A 6,000-nucleotide genomic window follows, 5' to 3' on the forward strand; every position below is an offset into this window, starting at 1 on the left:
TCCAAACTAGTCATCTGAGCTAAGGGCCTGAGCACCCAGACTGGTTAGTTAAAATGAGTCCTTCAGCTTGCCAATGCATTTATTTTGCTAGGAAGGAATTCTGTGAGGTAAAGTTTTCATCATCATTGAAAGAGTCTACAAAATTTGAAGAAGTCAGTGTCGAATCCATTGAATCTCAGGTAAACTGGCTGTCCATGTACTAAAAATTATTCCAAAATGACCCATGAAAGTTAGCCAATTCACTGCTAAACTTTTTGTCGGCAGACATTGGCTGTTAAAAGAAACAGTTCAGCCATCTACAGGGTTAACGCTCTTGGCCAATGCTAGCAGGTTTTGCCAGAGAATACTGATTTGTTGCAGTAATGTGCCGTTTACAAATTGTAATCGTCCGTGCTGATGCTTTCTGAAGTTATCAAAAGACTACTTTTCTTCTGTTGTGTTCATTCTTGATTGTCCTCTTTTTGTGCTGCTTTCCTAGTTTGATTATGAGATGTATCCTTTCCTCTCTTCAAGCTTTAAGTTGCTACTCGATTTCAGAGGACACTGGAAAGAGATCTCAGTATCATAAGCACCTTGATTTCTTGTATGGCCATTCCTTCATGCACCTGTCATGAAACAACACAACAATATCTTAGATCAAACACACTCCTGACGATCGAGGGAAGTCTGGGCCAGAGTAAAGTTTCTTGTCCTGCATGTATTGTGTCAGAGACTATTAAAATAAACAAGCCTGAAATTCAGTTTATAATATTTTTCATAAGCAACTTCAAGAGAAAATCATGTGCGCTTTGCACTAACTACAAAAGAAGATATGCCAATACAGGAATCAATGTAATATATAACATGCATTGAGATTTAGAGATTTATTCAATAAATATAAATAATGAAAAATGCTTTCTTGCACAGCAAAATGTGCCATGTGAATACAATACAAAAAAAACATGCATTAACTTCACAGAAAAAATGTACCATTACAAAAATCAGTTTAGAGCACAGCATACATTGAGACCAATCCTAAATATCTATAAACAACCTATCTATCTATCTATCTATCTATCTATCTATCTATCTATCTATCTATCTATCTATCTATCTATCTATCTATCTATCTATCTATCTATCTATCTATCTATCTATCTATCTATCTATCTATCTATCTATCTATCCACACACACACACACACACACATATATATATATAGAGAGAGAGAGAGAGAGAGAGAGAGAGAGACATGTGACAAATGAATGCAATACAGATATAAAATCTATCAAAAACACATTTCCATTCAGAAAAATGTAATTATTAATTATTTAGTTAATTAGCTATTTATTTGCTTTCAGGTGATCAATCAATTTATCAAATGATTTGCTTCCCAACTTCTTGTTGCATCTAAATTTATGAATGAATAACCTCCCAATAAGATACAAACAACAAAGAATATATATATATATATATATTTCTTTTTTTTTTTTTTATTTGAATTGGGACACCACAATACTACACGTCTGCCCTTAAGGGTCAAAGCAGAGGACAGGTGACCCATCCCAGCCCCAACATAACGCATATACAACATGCTCTCAAAATCAAAAATCAATAACGCATTATTCTACACATCCTGACCCATGCACAAGAACACACACACTGATGAAGAACTGTAAATTCAGATAAAGTGTTAGATTTAGTTTACCCACTAATGCAGTTCTGCACCAAAACACATTATGCAACTTATTCCTGTAGTATTAAAAAATAAAACACATGTTGTAAAGAGCTCTTTAGCTGTACAAGAGTGTATCTTTCTTGCATCTCCTAAAATGCATGTCTCTAAAGTAGCTATTTAAATCAATGTAAGATGTACACAAAATGACATTAAAAAGTCATTCCATTCCGTAACGAAGTTACAAGCGAGGAGCAGGCTGCTTTCTCTTGTAAGTAATGATTTATCTTGAAAGATCTTAGTTACCTCTGAGCAGAGCTAGGCAAGAGATGGATACATGGATGAAGAATTCAATGTGTCCAAAAGCTGTTTAAAGAAAGAAAAAAATGAAACAAAACCAGCACAGTCTCTGCAGCTGTCCTGGCATATCGCACGCAGCTTCAGAAGCAGCGACCGTAACGCCTAGTCCTCCTTGCCTCTCTCTCTCTCTCTCTTTCTCATCTCCTCCGCTGCTCTGTTGCATTCGTGCGCTGCCTCTCTCTCTTTCACTCTCACTCATTTGCTTGCTTAACCTCCCCACCCTCTTTCTCTACATCTCTCTGCTCTCTCTCTCTCACTACACTGAAACACATCCATTTAAAGCTTAATATCTCTTGCAAATGCACCTCATCCTACAATGGGTCAAAGAGAAAGAGGCAAAAGCTCAGGTTTCATACAACTTGAAATAAACAGTATTACAGAATGGACTTCAGCTCTTTGTTGCAGCTTTACTGCATACAGACACATTGCATCTGCTACTATTTCAACACATCGTTTCATGTTACTCCAGAGTGGGAGTAGCACAAGAATTACATTTTTATTACAGTTTCTTCAACTGCCTTCTGAGGGTGGTGGTGTTGCTGACACTCTTTCCAGAAGCACACAGTTTTAGTTTTAGTTTGTCTTGTTTTCCTGTGTAAATATCTTAACATCTTTAAAATAAGATACATTTACTTGTGAAGCAAAATTGGTTAATCAGAGATAATATCTTGAATAAGGATTTATTTTTTACCTCATTGGCAAATCCTTTTATTTTTCTTGTTTTAAGCATAAATCTCACTACATTTTGTTCGATTTATGCTAAAAACAAGAAATAAAGAAAAATCAACTGCTATTGGTTAAAGATAGATACCACGCTACTGGGCGTGGGCTACAGAAGTGATGAGGTTAAGTAGAAGTTGATGTGTTGTTGTGGAGATGGTCAGATGCAAATGTCTACCACAGTGTGACATCATAATGTGGAGGAAGTAGAAAACTAGATGTTTTGTCAGCTCGGTTTCAACAAATGCTCTTTTTGCAGTGAGGAGGAAGTTTTGAGTTCTGAAACTTACAATGTGTTTTTAATAGTACAATGAACTCTTATTTGTCAAAAGATCAAGGAAAACTTGATTCCTCATGTCATGACCCTTTTAAGAAAAATAAACTTAATTCAAGATATATTCTTTGAAAACAAGACTGCCTCGTAAGATGTCTTGTTTCAGCCAAATTGTAAGGTAGCATCATATACATTATATATCCTTCCCCAGATAGGTAATCCCAAAATGCATTACGATAAAGCTCATGGAAAAATAAATCCAAGATGGCGGGGGACGAAAAAGAAATGTTGATTATGAATATACTTTATAATTATATTGACAATATTTTTTTATAAAATGGTAGAAAACTGACTACTTTAACCAAATGTGTGTGTTCTTTGTGTATTTATGCACATTTGAGTATTGCGTAGTTCCTCTCGCACAGTGTTGGATAAGTTACTCGAAATAAGTAATCCACAACAAATGACTAATTGCTTAATCTTAAACGTAATCACATTATTAATATTTTACTTTTAAGTTACTTTTTAAATGACTTTTCCTAGAAAAGTTTTTTTGTTTTTCGCTCAAACTCAAAATGTCTATATTTTGTCCTCGTTCATTTTTGCACACCCTTCAGCGGTCACTGAAACGCTAACAGACGTACTGATGAATTCATATTTTAAATGTGTTATACATATTACTTTAGCGCAAGTATTGTACTTAAAAGTAATTGCTTTAAGTGAAAGTCAGTAACTGTAATCTGATTACAAGAATTTCAAATGTAATGTTTTACATTACCCTTTTGATTTAAAAGTAATTAGATTACAGTAAATAATTACTTTGTAATCAGATACACCCAACACTGCTCTCGCATCATTTGTATTGAAATCAGTTGTGAGTCGAGTCTGCCATGCGCTGCACGCGAGGAGCATATTTTGAATGATGCAAAGAGTTGCTACCTACTGTTTGTACATAGTTCCAAATCGGTGTCTTAAAAGGCTTCAAGTTTCATGACCAGCAGGTGCAGACCTAAGAAATGACTGCTCTCACTTCCCTATCCCTCATCCGTGGCAGTTTCACGACGATGTGCCCATTCTCTGTTCCTCTGTCACTCTCTTTGAAAATTATTTGTGACCTAGTGGGTACCTTTTTTCCAAGCAGCTTTCCAAGGCTTCTGAGCACCTCATGTCTGACCTTGCCACTGACGCATGTGCAAATGGTCTCCGGTCAAGCCTTGTCGGACCATACTGCTGTTAATCACTTCCTGTAGAAAAAAGGCAATTTTACAGGGAACATTGTTTTGGTGGTGTCCAGTTAAAGTCATCTAGTTTTAATGTCATATTGTGATATTTGAATTAGGTTACTTACTAAAATTTGTAAGAAGTAATTAGTCATGATATGGCATACAGTATATTTTAAAACAACGTTCACATCTCTGTCTGTGCTGACTATTTGGTTACAAACTCATCAAAATGTTCCTCTGTATTAAGAAGGTGATGGATTTTGCACAGTATCGAGTCATTGATGAAAATGACAGTCTGCTATAGGAGACGCTTTATGAGGTTTACATTCCCAAGCTGTACTTTACCCTCCATATTGAATTATTCATATGGACAAAGGCTGAATTCAGCAGACTGACACCCATTCATTACCATTTATAACGACTGCGCTTTCCATGGCTGTCTAGGCTTTTACTGCAGATGCAGCAAACACACGCATGCAACTGGGGTTAGGGTCCCAAATAGCTTGTTGCGTTCCACCTAATAGAGAGATTTGATTACCATCGTATTTATATCTATCGTGTTTTCTCTGTGGAATTAACCATTTAATGTAATAACATACTCATGTATACTGTACACAGAGACACAAACATTGTCTAGTTTCAATTATAGAGCAGGCATTACATTTCTTAGTGAGGTGTCATGTTAGCAACAGACTGAGGGGAAATGCAAGACAGAGCCGTTAAATGTCAACGTTTTTCCTATTCTTGCCATTACAGGTGAACTGTGTCATTTTTCTGATGTTGAAATACTTTCTCCAATCCCTGTTTGAGAAAAACTGGCAGTATTTGGGATTGCATTTGGTGAAAAACAATTACACACTATTCTTTTACACTTGTTTATATATATATATATATATATGTCAAGGTTAATGCATTAACACATGCGAATAATTTCAAAAGTTTAACACGTTAATTTTTCTTAACCTCCATTAACTCATTTACCGTTTATAAAGCATAAAGCCTTTGATATGTGTCCGCCTGGAGTCATAAAGTAAAGCACACTCCACAAACGTTCACACAACAGCCATGTCAGTGATCATATGAAAGAGAAAGGAGCTCTTAATGCTATTTGTTGTACAAAACAAGCCCAGATGGGACTTGTGACAAAAATCAAGTACTTCACGGCCTCTTTAAGGCCCAATTTAAATTAATTCTTTCAATTAGTCAACCTCCCACTCTGACTTTGCAAAACATTTAATGTTATTCAAATTGGTGCTAATTTAGTGCATTTCTATCTTTATACTGTGGAAGGATTTGTTTGGAAAATGTGAATAAAGCATTATCGTTGCATATTGTTTCGTTTTCTTTCCTAAGAAGGAAATAAATGCATTTTGACAGGAAAATAATTTTATATATATATATATATATATATATATATATATATATATATATATATATATATATATATATATATATATATAGTCAAATTTGAGCACAATGATTAATGTGAGAAATTAAGCGATTAATCACGATAAAACATATGAATCATCTGACGGCACTATTTTTAAAATATTACATCCACAGAAAATGCTGTTGTTCTCTTGGCTTTTGATCAAAGCTGTAAGCTCACCTTAAAACCAAACACTTTCTTGGCCAGCTCCAAAGTCTCCTTGAATGAAATTTCACTTTAAAGAGTTTTTCAGAGCCCAACATTGATTCTCTGGAAATATCGTGATTTCGATAAAAGCTAGAATAAACAGATGCTGGCAAAAGGAACTCTAGGACAGACT

The sequence above is a fragment of the Xyrauchen texanus genome, chromosome 27 (assembly GCF_025860055.1).
Source record: "Xyrauchen texanus isolate HMW12.3.18 chromosome 27, RBS_HiC_50CHRs, whole genome shotgun sequence".
NCBI lineage: Eukaryota > Metazoa > Chordata > Actinopteri > Cypriniformes > Catostomidae > Xyrauchen > Xyrauchen texanus.